This window comes from Triticum urartu, chromosome 5 (genome assembly GCF_003073215.2).
Source record: "Triticum urartu cultivar G1812 chromosome 5, Tu2.1, whole genome shotgun sequence".
Taxonomy (NCBI): Eukaryota; Viridiplantae; Streptophyta; class Magnoliopsida; order Poales; family Poaceae; genus Triticum; species Triticum urartu.
In genome coordinates, this window is record NC_053026.1 from 279,287,117 (window position 1) to 279,306,775 (window position 19,659).

A 19,659-nucleotide genomic window follows, 5' to 3' on the forward strand; every position below is an offset into this window, starting at 1 on the left:
GCAGAAAAACTAAACAATCATTATGCTAAGCTAACGGATGGGTCTTGTCCATCACATCATTCTATAATGATGTGATCCCGTTCATCAAATGACAACACATGTCTATGGTCAGGAAACTTAACCATCTTTGATTAACGAGCTAGTCAAGTAGAGGCATACTAGGGACACTTTGTTTGTCTATGTATCCACACATGTACTAAGTTTCCGGTTTGTCCAATTCTATCATGAATAATAAAATTTATCATGATATAAGGAAATATAAATAACAACTTTATTATTGCCTCTCGGGCATATTTCCTTCAAAAACTGCTTTCCGTGATTTAGGAGCTGGTGTCAGTGCCATGCCTTTCTCTTTATATAAAAGAGTTCATTTGAATAAACTCAGACCTACTGAAATATCTCTGCAAATGACTGATAAATCAACTGCCATACCTATCGGTATTTGCGAGGATGTGCCCGTTGTTGTTGCAAATGTTACAATCTTAACAGACTTTGTTATACTTGAGATGCCCGAGGACGACAACATGTCGATTATCCTTGGTAGACCTTTTTTTAATACTGCAGGGGATGTTATTGATTGCAATAAAAGCAAGGTCACTTTTCACATCAATGGTAATGAACATACAATGCACTTTCCGAAGAAACAATTCCAAGTCAATGGTATTATTTTTATTGAGAAATCTCTGACACTCATTATTGGAAGATTCCAAATACCTCTACCTACTGCCAAAAAGAAATATGAAATACTTATTGTTGGGGATATGCATATCCCCGTTGAGGTAACTTAGTGTTTTACGAAAGTTCTTAGGTTTCATGCTAATCGAAGGTGGTTGTTAATAAGACTTGATCAACCTTATTAATGGATCATTTTTTAGAGGTATGATGTTGATGAATTTAGTAGGCACAACTTTCTTCCCCCAACTTTTGTTTTCTGCTTTTCTTAGTTAAATAAAATAAAATGGCATGTTTACTCTGTTTACTGAATTTTCCGTGCAATAAAAAAGTGGTCAAAAATAAAAGTGTTCAGAATGCCCTGATATTTTAACACGATTTTTTCAGAATATTTCTGAATTTCTGGTATAAATAACATCAGAGGGGGGGTGCCCGTGGTGACCACAATACACTAGGGCGCTCCAACTACCCCAGGCATGCCCTGGTGGGTTGTGGCCCCCACGTGGGCCCCCCACTTATCTCTTTAGCCCATGGCATCTCCTACCTCCAGAAAAAATCACCATAGCTCTCTCTCTCATGTTCTTGCTCTCAAACTTGCGGACTTCGATCTCTTAGCTCGAAGCTCCGTTTCTGAAATTGTTTGGGGGGATTGCTACTTGGTATGTGACTCCTCCATTGCTCCAATTAGTTTTTGCTTTCGTGGTTTATAATTTGAATAAGTAGCTACTCTTGGTGCTGCTGTAAATGGGCTTGCATGTTGAATTCTTAGAGTTCTAAGTATTTTGAATGCTTGTTATGGCCTCTAGGCATCCATATGAGTAGTTACTATCAATCTTGTGAAGTTTTGTTGACAAAAATTTTGTGTCCTAATTTTTTTCTTTAGAAATTGTATGCAGATAAAAATGCAATTATTTAGGAGTTCTTCACGGAGGAGGTCTACGGAGGAATCATCTAGTAGTGGCTCGATACGTTGGTCTTGTGTTGAGCCAAGTGCAAGCTCAATGCGGGATGCCGCTATAAAGTCATGCTTATGGTCGTGTAATGATTTCATGGCAAGTGTAGGCATTAAGGAATAATTTGAGCAATATGTGCACAACACCGAGCTCGGCCCCTACATCGAAGATAAGTGCATTCAACATCTCAACCTCAAAGAAACATTCACTAAGAAATTTAAATACCATCCTTGTGAGTCTAGAGTTTCATTTAGTCTTTATGATTATCCTTTTACCATGCCTCTAGTTGTGTTTTGTGAAGCCTGTAAAATTCCATATTGGGTTCATTGGATGAACCACCAAAATCTGAGTATGAGTAATTTTTGGTAAATCTTTGCTATGAAGAGGATAGAGGAGTGACACAAGGTAGAATAAAAAGTAGTCATTTCCCTTCAGTTCACTACTTTGCACTCTTTAATGGCAAATGCATTGTGGGCAAGAAATATTGTAGCACACTATGTGCTCCTGACTTGAGCCTCATACACATAGCTTTGACCGGAATTAAACGTTATATCCTTGGAGCGATCGTTGCACATAGATTGCAACATAACACTTCTAGTTGTCACTTTTACAATGGGATTTATGCCTCTAGTTTAGCTAAAGAGTTTGGTGTAACACCTCTTCCTGATGACCCCATCCTACCTACTCTTTTTGATTATCGCAGCAAAAGAAGATATTATGTCCTAGAGAATGAGGATCGCACATACAATGCGGAGGTTGAGGCTACTCAACATGCTCAGGAGGATGCACCAAGGGCCTCCATGAGCTATCACTCAGATTGTTATCCAGGCCGCGGGTGGTGATTACCAAGATAGGCCAAAAGCCTAAGCTTGGGGGAGTACATATTTCCACTGACATTATATTCATGTTCACACATTTCACCCTAGTCGTCCGTGTTCATACTTTTTCATTATATCATCCATGCTAGATTTTTTATTGCTTTCTTCTTGTGTGTTTGAAAAACTTTGAGAAAACCCAAATATATTTCTTGCTTCTTTTTAGTTTTTCTTTCTAGTTTCATTAGTTGTAGTATTAAAAAGAAAGCCCAAAAAGATTTCCCGATTCTTCTTTTTGCTTGTTTGGAGCTTTCCCATGTAAATAGTTTTTCTCGTTTTTTTCCTTCTTTAATTTGCTTTCTTCAAGAAAAACTAAAAACTCCAAAAATATTTCAGTGTGTTTCTCTGAAATTCTTTTCTTTTCATTGAGTCATACCAAGGAGAAGACCACGATGAAAATGTTGAGTGGCTCTCATATGCATTACTGTTGATCTAACAAAGAGCCCATATTACCTTGTCTTCTCCTTCTGAATAAAATGTTTGCAGATTCCAACTTAGTCCATGACACTCTTGCACTATTATTATTTTCATATCATTCGATCGTGCAAGTGAAAGGCAATAATGACGATTTTTGATGAACTAGCTGTGGTAGAGAGAAACATGTATGAACTCAAGTGTTCTGTTTTTTAACATGTTTGACCTAGTATCCATGATTCAACACATTATGATCAAACATGTTTGTAGTGACAATTAGAGATTATAGTTCCTCATGCCATTCTTAAGTAGCTAGGAGTGGATAATGATTTATCTTGGATGTTAACATGCATTAAAATGATTGTGATGTAGTATGACGATATGGTTTCCTCCTCTGAATGTTTCAAGTGGCTTGACTTGGCACGTGTTCATGCATGTAGTTGAATCAAAACCAACATAGTCTCTATGGTATTTATGTTCATAGTGTTCATATCATACTCATGCTAGTAGTTAATGTTAATTATGCATAACACATGTTCATGACCGTTTTCACTCTCTAGCTGGCCGCTTCTCAACCTATTTGCTAGCCTTCGCCTGTACTAAGCGGGAATACTTCTTGTGAATCAAAATCCTAAAACCCTACTTATTCCAGATGAGTCCACCATATCTACCTATATGCGGTATTGCCGTGCCGTTCCAAGTAAATTTGCATGTGCCACCTCTAAAATTTCAAATGAACATCTGTTTTGTGTGCCTGGACCGCTCACGGAGAGATAGGGGGCGGTCAGTATCTTCCATGCTAAGCGGGTTATTTTCATGATGAGTGTTTATCCACTCATCCTTGCACGAGAGGGGCTGTAATAGGGATCCCGGACCCGAAATAAATATTGCAAATAATTAAACAAAACTCCCCTAGAATTGTTGTTGATATCCATGGTTACTGTGGATTCGGCTAGCCTTGGAATGTGTTTGTTGGTGGAGGGGGAGTAAATCTTTACTCTTATTGCTTGGGAACCGCCGCAAATGTGTTTAGCATGGAAGATATTGATAACTCTTGGTCGTAACATTGACAAGAATGGTGTGCGTCCCAAAATATTATGTATCTTTGTTTTTAAAACTTTGAGTTCTGCCACCTCTGCAAATCCTTGCTTCCCTCTGCGAAGGGTCTATATGTTTAATTTTATGTTGAGTCATCACCTTCTCAAATAAGTTCCAGATCTGAGAGCACTATTGTCATCCTCATGCATTGTGTATAGTTAATGTTGGATGCATCATGATTGGATCTTTCTACCATGACTTACAATGTTTACTCGCTGCTTGAACTTTAGAGGTGCTCTGCATTTATGTTTCCCTCTGCAAGATACCGCTGTTGTCATATTATATCATGATTGTGTTCACAAAGTGTTGGCATTTGATATATCTTACTATTGCTCTCTAGTTGATTATGCCATTGATATGAGTTAATATAATTTTTGAGAGTTATGGTTGACATGGTTAGTCATGATCTTTGCTGAAAACCTGGGTAATACTTAAGCTTATTTATGTAAACAAGAACAAAATAGTTTGTAAAAGTTTTTCTTTTTCACTTTTCAGTTTATCAACTGAATTGCTTGAGGACAAGCAAATGTTTAAGCTTGGGGGAGCTGATACATCTCTGTCGTATCTAGTTTTGATAACACTTTTGCTCTTGTTTTGGACTCCAATTTGCATGGTTTGGATGAAACTAACCCGGACTGACGATGTTTTCAGTAGAACTACCATGGTGTTAGTTTTATGTAGAAATAGAAGTTCTCGGACTGGAACGAATCTTTTTGGAGATTAATTTTAGAATGAATAAAAATATCGGGACCAAGAACCACCGGAGGGGGTGACCTAGGTGAGTGAGGGAGTCCTGGATTAGGGGGTCCTCGGATAGCCGGACTGTTGGACTATGAAGATACAAGATTGAAGACTTCATCCCGTGTCCGGGTGGGACTCTCCTTTGCGTGGAAGGCAAGCTTGGCAATTCAGATATGTAGATCTCCTCCCTTGTAACCGACTCTGTGTAACCCTAGCCCCCTCCGGTGTCTATATAAACCGGAGGGTTTGGTCCGTAGGACAACAACAATCATAATCATAGGCTAGCTTCTAGGGTTTAGCCTCTACGATCTCCTGGTAGATCAACTCTTGTAATACTCATATCATCAAGATCAATAAAGCAGGACATAGGGTATTACCTCCATCGAGAGGGCCCAAACCTGGGTAAATATTGTGTCCCCTGCCTCCTGTTACCATCCGCCTTAGACGCACAGTTTGGGACCCCCTACCCGAGATCCGCCGGTTTCGACACCGACATTGGTGCTTTCATTGAGAGTTCCACTATGTCGTCACCATAAGATTTGATGGCTCCTTCAATCATCGACAACGATGCGGTCCAGGGTGAGGTTTTTCTACCCGGACATATCTTCGTATTCGGCGGCTTCGTACTACGGCCCAACTCGCTTGGCCATCTGGAGCAGATCGATAGCTACGCCCCCGGCCATCAGGTCAGGTTTGGAAGCTTAAACTATACTGCCGACGTCAGCGGAGACTTAATCTTTGACGGATTCGAGCCCATATCAGGTGCGCCGCACAGTCATGACGAGCATGACTTAGCTCTGCCGCCGGACAGTGTTCAGGAGATCACACCTGTGGCTACTCCGGCCCTCAATCTGGAGCAGATCGTGCCGTCCGAGGACGGGTGGATGGACCCTGCCATGGAGGCCGCACACCCAGCGGCGATAGAGCCGAATACTGACTCCACATCCTATGAGACATGTGTTACCGGACCCTTGGATTCATCCCCGTCCACAGGCTCCGAACCGCCTGAGTCCGTGCCTATCGAATCTAATTGGGCACCGATCATGGAGTTTACCTCTGCGGATATCTTTCAACACTCACCCTTGGGCGACGTGCTAAATTCATTGAGGTATCTCTCCTTGTCACGAGACCCCTGGCCGAACTATGTCCGGCTTGAGTGGGAAGCGGACAACGAAGAAATTCATTCCCCACCCACCACCCACTTAATAGCCACTGTCGACGACCTAACCGACATGCTTGATTTCGACTCCGAAGACATCGACGGTATGGACGACGATGCAGGAGAGGAACAGGAACCACCGCCCATAGGGCGCTGGACAACCACTTCATCACACGATATATACATGGTGGATACACCCAAAGAAAACAATGACGAGGAACGGAAGGATGCAGCGGAGGATAATTCCCTCAAGAAGCAACCAAAGCGACGACGTAGGCGCTGCTCCAAACCCCGCCTCGGAAAAAACAGCGATAACAGCGCAAGAAAGAATAATACCCCGGTCGACTCCAAAGCAAACGACGACCACATGGTCCCAGCGACAGAGCAGGATGAACCAGCGGACGGTGAACATAGCACGGAGCCGCTGTCCGATCACGTTGACGCCGAGGGTAAAGCTCATCAACCTGTCTCCGGAGAGGAGAACAGTCCGGACGACGATGCACACATCATCCCGGAAAGGAACTTGGAGCAAGAGGATCTCCATAGAAGGCTTATCGCCACCGCGAGGAGTCTGAAGAAGCAAAAGCAAAGGCTTAGGGCCGCGCAAAATACACTCAACACTAGATGGAACAAAGTACTTGACACTTAAGAAAAGTACGGGGGCAGCCGCCACACAAAGAGCTATCCAAAGCGCAAGCTGCTGCCCGAATTCGATGACGAGGCATTAGAGCCTCTAAAGCCGAAAAATAAAACGGCCGATCAGCCGGATCGACCACCTCGTGGCCGCGATAGGGCGGCTAACGATGTCGCACATAAGTCGGCACATGATTAACATGATGACTTGCACCAAAAAGCCGGTATGACCAGGTCCATTTACGGATCTAGGAAGCGCGCTCCGACGCAGAATCAAAACCGAACACTACAACCGTCAGAATGCCATGACACATCCAAATACAGAGGTGCCGCGCACCCCCTATGCTTCACCGATGAGGTTCTGGATCATGAATTCCCAGAAGGATTCAAACCCATGAACATAGAGGCATACGACGGAATGACAGACCCTGGGGTCTGGATTGAGGACTTTATCCTTCATATCCACATGGCTCGCGGAGATGATCTCCACGCCATCAAATACTTACCCCTCAAGTTGAAAGGACCAGCTAGGCACTGGCTGAAGAGCCTCCCCGAAAACTCAATTGGAAGTTGGGAAGGGATTGAAGATGCTTTTAAGGCTAATTTTCAAGGGACCTATGTCCGACCCCTGGATGCAGACGATTTAAGTCACATAATTCAACAGCCCGTAGAATCAGCCCGAAAGCTTTGGAACAGATTCCTCACTAAGAAGAATGAAATTGTTGACTGCCCGGACGCCGAAGCCTTAGCAGCTTTCAAACACAGTGTCTGGGACGAATGGCTCGCCAGACACCTCGGCCAGGAAAAACAGAGGACAATGGCAGCCTTAACAAGCCTTATGACCCGCTTTTGTGCAGGGGAAGATAGTTGGCTGGCCCATAGCGGCACCAGCGACCCAGGCACATCCGAAGTCAGGGATGGCAATGGAAAACCACGACGCAATAAAAGCAAGCGTCGAAACAAGGAAGACAACCCAGACAACACGGTGGTAAACGGCGGATTCAGGAGCTCTTGACCCGGTCAATGGAAAAATCCACTTAAAGGTAGCAGAGATGGACCGTCCAGCCTAAACAAGATTCTAGACAGATTATGTCAGATTCATGGCACCTCTGACAAACCCGCAAATCACACCAACAGAGAATGTTGGGTCTTCAAGCAGGCCGGCAAGCTAAACACCGAACACAAGGGGAGGGAGACACCAAGCGAAGATGAGGATGAGCCTCGCCAGCCGAACACTGGGGGACATAAAAAATTCCCACCGGAGGTCAAACCAGTGAACATGATTCACGTAACGAAGAGGAGGAGAAAACGCACACTCCGAGACGTACGCGACGTGGAGCCATCTACCCCCAAGTTCAACCCTTGGTCGGCCTGCCCGATCAATTTTGATTGCAGGGATCACCCGACTAATATCTGACACGGAGGATTGGCTGCCTTGGTACTAGAACCAATAATTGACGGATACCATCTCACCCGAGTCCTTATGGACGGCGATAGTAGTCTTAATCTGATATATCAGGACACAGTCCGCAAAATGGGGATAGACCCAACAAGAATCAGCCAAAGTAATACTACCTTTAAAGGAGTAATACCAGGCTCAGAGGCCCACTGCACGGGCTCTCTAGTACTAGAGGTTGTATTCGGTTCTCCCGACAACTTCTGTAGTGAAAAGTTAACCTTTGACATCGCTTCATTCTGAAGTGGCTATCAAGCACTACTCGGAAGAACGACCTTCACTCGTTTTAATGCAATACCGCATTATGCTTATCTCAAGCTTAAGATGCCTGGTCCACATGGCATCATCATAGTTAGCGGAAACACAGAATGTTCCTTACATGCAGAAGAATGTGTGGCGGCTTTAGCAGCCGAACATTGAATGCCCTCTCCAGCCAGAATAAACAATAGGTCGTCAAGATCGTGAACACGGCTAGATGAGTCCGGCGCACAACTAGCTGTAACAGCTCAGATAAACCCAAGACCGGGTCGATGGATATACCCCCATAGGTGCTGCTAGGGGCTTCCCACATGTAAAAAGGACTATAGTTCGACTTGATATTATTTAGATTGAATTTTAAAGGTTTATTAAAAATAACCAATTTTTCGCACGAAAACTTTCACCTGGGCTTTTCTCTCTTACAGATGATCATCGTGCTACACCCTTCCGGGATACGGCACAACGGAGACACAGGCGCAGACGTGCAGCAAGGCCCCGTTCCAAGGTTTCTTTTTAGATTAAGACCCTGTGTAAACCTTTTTTACTGTCTCTTGTTGCTTCACCCCTCAGTACACTCAACATAACCAAGAGGGATGCTAGCGTTATTGACATTTCGTCACGTTAGACTAATGCACATACCTGGAAATTCAGGGCTTATTATCGAGGGCGTTACTCAGCCTAGTATACATTGTAAAGACCAAATACCTTAGGGAATGTTTGGCGTCCCGAGTTTGGCCTTATATGCATCAGCTCTGAATCATGTCTTTGGTCAATAGTTGGGTTTGCCCGGCTCCCGTGTTTTGCTACCTTACATTCCGCTCTATCGGCTAAGGTGGCACCAGGAGAACTACTGCGATTGTGCCCTGGTTCATCTGGACGAGCACCTCAGTTGAGAAAGCCAAAAACTGACTGTCATGATAAAGCGCGAGACTGGTCAACCACTAGAGGACTCAGTGGAATCTTCGCGATTCCTCCGCATTAATGAAGGACCGGTTTCCTAGTCCTGTATGTACGCGCACCGCATTCGTATAAGCGCGAAAGTACCAGGGGCTATATAGTAGCCCCACTGTTAAACTCCTATGGCTAAGTGAAAGTGTTAAAGCAATATAGTCCGATTTCCTTGTTCGCCGCGCTATCACCTCCTTAATGGACCAAGATGTTGGATCAAGTGTGAATACGCGCTTTTCCGAACACCCCTGCATTATATGCGTGGGGGCTGAAGTCGACGACTGCAAACTTTCAGGTTATATACATACATAAAATGGCCGCACATGAGGCATCATAATACTTTCAGGCAAAAGTATAAACACAACCTTTTATAAGCCAAATAGCATTGTTTTTACAAATTGGGATACATGTCACTCGAACATGATACTCTTCGAGCACTGAGCCTCTATTAGACGAGTGCCTTCTAGGACTTCTTCAAAATAGTGCTCGGACGAGATCTGTCCTATGGTCGGACCCCGGGTTGCAATAGAGGTGGCATCCATCTCTTCCCAATATGTCTTAACACGGGCAAGAGCCATCCGTGCACCCTCTATGCACGCCGACCACTTTACAGCGTCGATATGCGGCACAACACCAAGGAATCTTTGCACTAACCCAAAATAACTATTCGGCCTTGGTCCTTCCGGCCAAAGATGATCCATGACAGACCTCATGGCAAGCCCGGACAACCTATGGAGCTTAGCCCGCTCGGCCATTTGCTCATTTAACAGCAGCAGACGCGTTGGAGCACTAAACTGTGACCAGAACAACTTTTCCACTTCGTGATCTTTTTGATCTTTCGAAAACTCAGTTGCGTCAGCAGCACTCATTGCCAGGTCCGAATACACGTCTGCAGCACTCCATAATTGATCCAGAGGGGCATACTTCGGATCTCCGAACTTCGTCCGCAACAAAAAGGGCTTCCCAGCCATGATATCTCCGGCTTGACGAAGCTCCTCCTTCGCCGCTCTGATTTGAGAGCGGGTCTCCTTGGCTGCTACCATGGTTTTCTCCAGGTCTGCCACTTTCTCTTGGCTTTCCTTTTCAAGAAGCTCATACCGGTCGGTGGCATTCTTCAGCTAAATAGCCATCTTGGCTATTTTATCTTCGCTCTGGCGATGAGCAGCCTGTTCAGCTCTTAACTCTTCGGCCGCCTTTAGGGTGGCCGCATCACTCCTCCTTGCTTGTTCCTTGGCTTGGGCAAGTTCCGCCCGAAGGGTCTCCACGGCGGAAGCTCCATCTTCAGTCACAGCATATTATAGATACTAGCATCATGCTCCTCTCAATATTTGTTGACCACCCAAAAATACATACCCTGTGCCTCGTCAAGCCGCTTGTTCACAAGCGCGATGTCAGCATCTGCCGCGCCGAGTTGCCGGCTAAATGCAGCAAATTCTGTAGTCCCGCCAGCCACCGGACCGTCAGCCGCCTGCACATGAAAGCAGCGCAATCATTACCTGGGACTACGATCCTCTGTTTGCCGCCTCTAGACAGCAACCAGAGTCTCAGGGGGTACTATCTGTATAGAGCACACCTAGCGTGTGCGATACCATCAAAAAATTTATATATTACTTTGCGTATCTCAAAGCCTCTTAGCAGACTCACAAAAGCTTCATGCAACCCACTTTTGGCGGATGAAATCCTCTCAACCACCGTACCCATTAAAGTACGATGCGCCTCTGAGATAGCCGCTTTCTCCAAAAGACTCATCAGTGCGTCCGGTTGTGCACCGGACAGTCCCGGACTCTTTCTGTTGCTCTCCGTAGGAGATGAATATTCCGTACTTCGGGTGGTCGAAGGGTTACCTTCTGGCCTTGGTGGGTCAGGAGAAACCCTCCGTGACGACACCTAAGGGTCGTCCACCCCAAGAGGCGGGGAGGCAGGGGGAGGTGTTTCGCTCTTCATCATCTCCGGAAGAAGATCCCCCGAAGACGAACTCTGTTGAGAAGGGCTACGAGCCGGATTGCAATATATATGTCTCGGTTATTGTCCTCCGAGATAAAGCAGGATATATTTACCAAAAATACTCTTGATTCACTTACAACTCGGTGGAGGGCTAGCCCCCTTGCAGGCACTGTGCGGTAAGGACGCCCTCCGGGGCAGGGCCCCTTGTGAAGGTATCTTCCCTCGTTTGGAAACCTTCGTTTCCAGGTCTTCAGGGGTGGTTATTTTCCTTCCTTGGGGAGAGGGGATTCTAGATTCTTCTCCCTGATTATCCTCCTTCGCGGAGACACTAATTCCCCTGGTTTGGATGAGTAATGCGTGAGGCCTGCTTTCGTCTTCTTTATCTCTCCCTTTATCTTCCCCTGATGGCACTTGATAAAGTGCGTGCTCGAGCATCCTGGCTAGCACAGGATCTGGTGAGACTTCGGGAAGGGGAGCCGAACACCTGATCATCTTCGCCTTTCTTATCCAGTCCTGGCCAAGAGCAATTTTTTCAGAACGATGTTGTGATAAATAAAAAGACAGCATGTTCGGCCGCAGAATTACTTACATGGGTATCTGGATGATTGCAGTTTAGACCCGCATCCTCGGTGGTGTCCGGACACTTTATCCGTGATCCAAAGAACAATCCATACATCCCTTCGAGCGTCATGCCGAAGAATTGCTGAATAGTTCATGGTCCTTCCGGGTTGAACTCCCACATACGGAGAGATCGGCATTAGCATGGCAGGACCCGACGAACTAGCATAACCTGCATTACCTTGACGAGACTGACATCCCTCTTGAGGAGATCTCGGATACGACTTTGCAATGTCGGCACATCATTAACTGGCCCCTAGTCCAGCCCCTTGTTGACCCATGACGCCAGTTGTGGCGGGGGGCCCGAATGGAAGGTGGGGGCAGCTACCCACTTAGTACTTCGGGGAACTATGATGTAAAACCACTCCCGCTGCCATAAGTTGGAAACCTCCGGGAAGGAACCCTTTGGCCATGGAGCATCGGCGCCTTTGCTTATTATGGCACCTCCGCATTCCGCGTGTCGCCCATCGATCATCTTCGGGCTTCACATTGAAGGTCTTGAGCCATAAGCCAAAGTGTGGGGTGATGCGGAGGAAGGCCTCACACACGACAATAAACGACGAGATGTGAAGGATGGAATCCGGGGCTAGATCATGGAAATCGAGCCCGTAATAGAACATAAGCCCTCTGACAAAGGGATCAAGACTAAAGCCTAGCCCTCGGAGGAAGTGGGAAACAAATACGACGCTCTCGTTGGGTTCGGGAGTGGGGATGACGTGCCCTTGAGCAGGCAGCCTGTGTGAGATTTCGGCAGTCAGATACTTGGCTTCCCTTAGCTTCTTGATGTCCCCCTCTGTGACAGAGGAGGCCATCCACCGGCCTTGAAGGTTGGATCCGGACATGGTTAAGGGTCCGAGGCGCTTAGCCTGAACCTTGGGTGTTGGAACTCAAGGTGGGGGAGGGGAAGGATTGAGCGCGAGAAGAAAAAGGATAGGCCTTGGCCCCTTTATAAATAGGATGAATATCAAGCATCCTCTGTGTGGCCATTCGGAACTTGCCAAAAATCGAGGAGTCATACCAGCATGCGCGGTTGGGTTACCCACACCCGTATTGATGAGAATCTCGTGATAAGGGGACACAATCTCTGCTTCGACAAGACATGCCAAGAAAACCGCCTCGCAATATGTGCAGTAGCTGGTTAAGGAAAACGGTTTGAATAATGACCGGTCCATGGCGTGATGTCACGTTATGAAAAGTTGTCAGCATATTAGATTTGTGGAAATATTGTACTCTCTACAGTGGTATGTGGAATTTGTTTTACAGAGCTGGACACAATAATTGTGTTCAAAATCTTCTATGTTGTATTCGGAGAAGGAACCCGCCTTGCAATGCCGAAGACAATCTGCGCGCCGGACTCATCGTCATTGAAGCCTGGTTCAGGGGCTACTTAGGGAGTCCTGGATTAGGGGGTCCTCGGACAGCCGGACTATATACTTTGGCCGGACTGTTGGACTATGAAGATACAAGATTGAAGACTTCGTCCCGTCTCTGGGTGGGACTCTCCTTTGCGTGGAAGGCAAGCTTGGCAATTCGGATATGTAGATCTCCTCCCTTGTAACCGACTCTGTGTAACCCTAGCCCCCTCCGGTGTCTATATAAACCGAAGGGTTTAGTCCGTAGGACAACAACAATCATAATTATAGGCTAGCTTCTAGGGTTTAGCCTCCACTATCTCGTGGTAGATTAACTCTTGTAATACTCATATCATCAAGATCAATCAAGCAGGACGTAGGGTATTACCTCCATCGAGAGGGCCCGAACCTGGGTAAACATTGTGTCCCCCACCTCCTGTTACCATCCGCCTTAGATGCACAGTTCGGGACCCCCTACCCAAGATCCACCGGTTTTGACACCGACAGTGAGCACGATATACCAGGGCGCGCCACCCCCTCCAGGCGCACCCTGGTGGGTTGTGCCCACCTGGTGGCCCCCCTGACCCTAATTCTGACGCTATAAATACTTATTTTCGGAGAAAAATAGCAGAGGAAGTTGCATCGTGTTTCATGATATGAAGCCGCCACCACCTCTCATTCTTCATCGGGAGGCCATATCTGGAGCCCATTCGGGGCTTCGGGGAGGGGAATATTCGGTCTTTGTCATCACCAATCCTCCTTCATCACCAATTCCATGATGCTCCCCACTGGGAGTGAGTAATTCCTTCGTAGTCTCGCTGGTCGGTGAGGAGTTGGATGAGAATCATCATGTAATCGAGTGAGTTTTGTTAGGGATGGATCCCTAGTATCCACCATGTTCTAATATTGATATTGTTATGACTTTTCCACGCTTAATCCTTGTCACTAGGGCCCGAGTGCCATGTTTTCACCATGACTACTGATCACCTTGCTGTAGATATTTAATCTACAACTGCGGTTGAATTCACAACTCAACTGCTAATACTTACAAATATTCTTTGGCTCCCCTTGTGTTGAATCAATAAATTTGGTTTGAATACTCTACCCTCCAAAACTGTTGTGATCCCCTATACTTGTGGGTTATCATCTCGTGTCTACTTATCGACCTGTTCGTGTGTGCGTCTTTTGTTGGGCCGTTTCCGCTGCGCAATCTATGGTCCTGTTTCAATTTTTTTTGCTAATTTCTAATCTAAATGAGAGTTAAAAATATCTCGTCTAACTCAAATATTTTTTAGATACACGTGCTTTTGTGCCATGCTCGATGTCGTTGTGTTGTGTTTTCTGTTTGTCCCTCGTGAAACATTGAGGCTTGATATTAATTTTTTTGTGGGTTGTTTGTATGTTTTGTGTATTGGGTTTATTTTATGAGCTATAGTTTTTTGTGCAGGGATGTGCCATTTTTATTCCTTGTTTTGTTTTATTTTGGTTTGACAATATAGTTAGAGAAGAGTAGAAATATATTTTTTTCTTTTCAGATTTACGAATCTAATCTAGATGAAATTTAGTGATGTCTCATCTAAGTCTATAACCATCCGATTTGTTTTCTTTTAATGTTCGCACAAACTCGATCATGCATGATTGTGTCAGTTCGTTATTTTTTGCCGTGTGTCCTCTTGTCATGTTTGTTCTGTGTCGGCATGTTCTTGCCAGCCCATATAAGTTCTGTTTGGGGGCTCGACAATGAAACTTATCCCCCATCTTCTCACTGGCCGACCTCAACCCCTTTTATTTTGCCCATGTTTTGTTTTCCATCCTAGTTACAGGTCCACCCTTCACTCACAATTAGGCTCTAATTTGTTTCATCATAGTTGCAACTCGACCTTTAACTCACAACTAGGGTCATAGTTTCGTAGTTGTCTCAGTTGCAAGTTCACTATTGACTCACAACTAGGCTCGTAGTTTCGTAGTTGTCTCAGTTGCAAGTTCACTCTTGACTCACAATTAGGCTCATAATTGTCCGAGTTGCATGTCCATCCTCGACTCGCAACTAGTGCATGTGTGTTATTTCTCATCCCAGTTGCAAGTTCACCCATGACTCGCAACTGGGCCCATAACTTCTTCCACCCAGTTGCAAGTCGACCCTTGACTCGCAACCGGTTTCATAGTTTCGTAGTTTTCCTAATTGCAAGTCTACATTCAACTCGCAACTCAGATCATAATTGTCTGAGTTGCAAACCTTGACTCACAATTGGATCCTCTGTTTTGTTTTTCATCCCACTTGTAAGTCCATCCTTAACTCACTACTAGACCCTTAATTTGTTTCATCCGAGTCGAAAGTTGACCTTTGACTCACAACTTGACTCGTAGTTTTGTAGTTGTCCCAGTTGCAAGTCCACCTTCGACTCGCAAATAAGCTTGTAGTTTGATCCAATTGCAAGTATGCCCTTGAATTGCATCTAGGCATGTGTATTGTTTTTCATCCCCGTTGCTAGTCTAGACTCGAGTTGCAATTGGGCTCTTAGGTTGTTGTTGCCCCAATTGCATGTCCACCATCAACTTGCAAATGATATCATAGTTCTATGTAGTTTCTAAGCTGTAAGTCCCCCGTTGACTCACAACTACACATGTCCCATTTGCAAGTTCATCCTAGAATCACAACTGTGCTCGTAGTTTCGTAGTTGTCCTAGTTGCAAGCCCGCCCTCAACTCGCAACTAGGCTCATAGTTTTGTTGTTGTCCTAGTGCTAAGTCCAACCTTCGACAACAAAATGGGCCCTAAAATTCTTTTCATCTAGTTGCATGTCCATCCTTGACTCACAACTGGTATCGTAGTTTTGTGTAGTTGTCCCAGATGCAAGTCCAACCTCGACTCGCAACTGGGCTCATAATTTATTCTTCATCCTAGTTGCAAGTCCACCCTCGAATCACAGTTGGAGTTGTAGCTTGCTCTTCATCCCAGTTGCATGTCCACTCTCGACTCGCAACTAGTCTCATAGTTGTTGTAGTTGTAAGTCCATCCTCGACTCAAAACTAGGCTCATAGTTATTGGATTTGCAAATCCATCCTCGACTCGCAACTGGTCTCATAGTTTTTTGTTGTTTGCCCAGTTGCAAGTTACCCTCGTCCAATGGAGGAGGCAAGAATTATTTTTAGGTGTGGCAGAGTATATGAAGGAGAAATTACAATAAAAAGATGGTTTGAACACAAAGCTCCGACTTAAAAACCATATATGCCAATAGAACCAAAATTGTCAACATAGCAAATGTACATGTTTAATGTTACATTATGAACTGGAATGAACAAAGGAAACAAACTTTTTATCAACACAAGATGATTCCACATTATAATTGAACGAAATCCAATGTCTCAATAGCATTCCCTATCTTGATTGAGGAAAAAAAGACTGCCCAAAAGGTGTTCAAAATCGATTAAAAATGTGTATTGGTAGAGTTAGGACTAAACAACAAAATTCCCACAAATATCACACATAAAACTTAAGGGGGAGACATGACCAGCGAATCTCCCACACCAAAACATATATAAAATCGGAGGCGTTAAGTACACATCATGAGATCCAGGAAGAACTCGATCAAACAACATATCGCAAATCAACATTAAACCATATGATGCAGCAGACCTCTATCAGGCATATAACTCACACGGGGATGAACTAGGGTTTCACGGAGTAGAATCAGAAAATGGGGCACACGATGGAGAGATTTGGGATTAGGTCCGTACCTCGCTCCAGTTGAGATTATTGCGCTAGACGTCGAGCACCAGTCACCACGTCGCCTTGCCTCACTTGTTGACACCAATCGCTTGCCGCTGATTGCGGCCGCGTCTGATGCCTTGCCACATGCGGACTATGCCACAAACGACCGCGAAAAGCAAACAACCTGTAATGGTAATGAGGGTTCGGACGTATTCGATTAAACGCAAGAGGTCGTGACCCACGGGCATATGACCAGCAATCAGGCCCAGCAGGAGGTACGACCCAGGTCAAAACTTTCACATATGTATTGGGCTAGTATATCAACTCAAAACAAAATATTGAGCTAGTATATTTACTGCACAAATACCTAGTATTTGTAGCGTATTTTAGGTATGGCAGGCGCCAAACCTCGCCAAATTGCCGGCTTCGCCATTGCCCTCGACTCACGACTGGGCCCGTAATTTATTTTCATCCCTGTTGCAAGTCTACCCTCAATTCGCAAATGGTCTCATAGATTTTTTATCACCACATTTTGCAAGTCCACCCTTGGCTTACAACTAGCATCGACCCTTTTTTGTTTCTCCGTTCCTAGTTGCAAAGCCACCCTCTACGTGCAGTCGGGTTGATTTGACTTTTTTGTTGCTTTAGTTACAAGCACCCTCTATTTTTTGAGTAGGCCACCATTTTTTATTCTTCATACCAGTTGCAAGTCCACCACCGACTTGCAATTGTGGTCCCAGCTTTTTATAGTACTTTTGTGAAGTTGTCTAATTTGCAAGTCCACCGCTCGGCACGCAACTGGTCTGATAGTTTGTTTTTCATCCCATTTGCAGTCCACGCTTGACTCACAACTGGGACTGAAGTTTGTTTCATCCTAGTTGCAAGTCGACCCTTGACTCATAACTAGGGACATAATTCATAGTTGTCTCAGTTGCAATTCCACCCTCGACTTGCAACTAGGCTCATAGTTCTCTGAGTTGCAAGCCCATCCTCGACTTGTAACTAGGCATGTTCTTCATTTTTCATCCCAATTGTAAGTCCCTCTTTTACTCTCAACTGGGATCATAGTTTGTTTATCCTAGCTGCAAGTCGACCCTTAACTCGCAACCGGGCTCCTAATTTTGTAGTTGTTCTAGATGCACGTCCACCATCGACTCGCAACTTTTTTAAGGCAAACCTCGACTCGCAACTGGGATAATAGTTTTGTTGTTTGTCTCAGTTGCAAGCCCACCCTCGACTCATAACTGGGCTCCGTAGTTGTTTCGGCCTCAGTTGCAAGCCCACTCTCAACTCGCTACTAGGCCAATTTTTTTCCATTAACCAAGTAGCAAGCCCACCTTCGACTCGCAACTTGGCATGTAGTTGTTTTTGTCCCAGCAATGAGATTTGGCAAGTCCTCAAATATTTCCAAATTCATTATTTTTAAAATCAGAGAACACTTTTTTTGAAATTTTTTCAAATTCATGAACTTTTTTCATTTTCACAAACTTTTTTCATCTTACGAACATTTTCCAGTCGGGAACTTTTTATTTATTTTTATGAACTGTTCAACTTTATGTTTTAAAAGTCAGGTTTGGTGGACAACTGTCAAAAGTTTTTAAATTCATGAACATTTTTTACAGATGATCGCAAGAAGAAAAGAACCTAGCAATGCATCACTAGCGTCAACAATGAGCGAAAAGTGAGCTATCAATGGCCCATGTACTGGGCCCCAACCTATTTTTATCTTAGTTTCAAGTACAATACACCCCTAACATGCAATTGCGGGCCCGTCTATTTTTCCTAGCTCCAAGCCCTTCCTCAAGACGTAACTGGAGCCCGACCAAATTTTTTGTCCCCTTTGCAAGTCCACTCTTGACACACAATTGTGGAGGGGGCGGCCAATTTTGTCCCAGTTGCAACTTTATCCTCGATACACAACTTGGGTACCGACCCATTTTTCTCCCAGTTGCAAACCCATCCTGAACACACACCTGGACTCAATCCATTTTTGTCCTAGTTGCAAGTCCAGTTTCGACACGCAACTACATGGCCACAATGAGACTGCAATTAGTGGCGGGAGGAGGGTTACCAGGCAGTTGCATGTCCCCATTTTAAAAATATATGATTTTTTTAATTTTTTTACTTGTTATAAAAAGTCATTAACAATTTATTAAAATTATGAACCTTTTTAAAATCATGATTTTTTGCAAAGTCGTGTTTTAGTTACTTGTTTTAAAAAATCATGAATCTTTTCTGAATTTTGGACATTTTTTAATTTCTCAAACATTTTTTGTATTTGCTAACTTCTTTGAATTCATGGACATTTTTGAATTTCCTAATTCCTTCCTAATTCACAAACTTTTAAAAAAATTGCAAATAGTTTCTATTTCACCAAAAAAATCAAAATTAACAGAAACTTTTTACCCGCTGTAGTTGTAGTTGACTGGTGGACGGCAAGAAAACACATAGTGGAAATAACAACTACTACAATGGACAAGGGCAAACAAAAAGTTTTGGCGAGAATTGAGTTGTGTCAAGCTACACCTACCGGGGGTATTTGTGCGATCTTATTTCAACGGAAGGAGATGTTCCCATCGTCTACGAGGTCTCACGATGACTTTGTCAATCTCAAGATGTTATTGTGGGAAATATGCCCTAGAGTCAAAAATAAAATGGTTATTATTATATTTCCTTGTTCATTATAATTGTCTATAGTTCATGCTATAATTGTATTAACCGGAAACCATAATACAATTGTGAATACATAGATCACAATGTGTCCTTAGTGAGCCTCTAGTTGACTAGCTCCTTGATCAATAGATGGTTCTGGTTTCTTGACCATGGA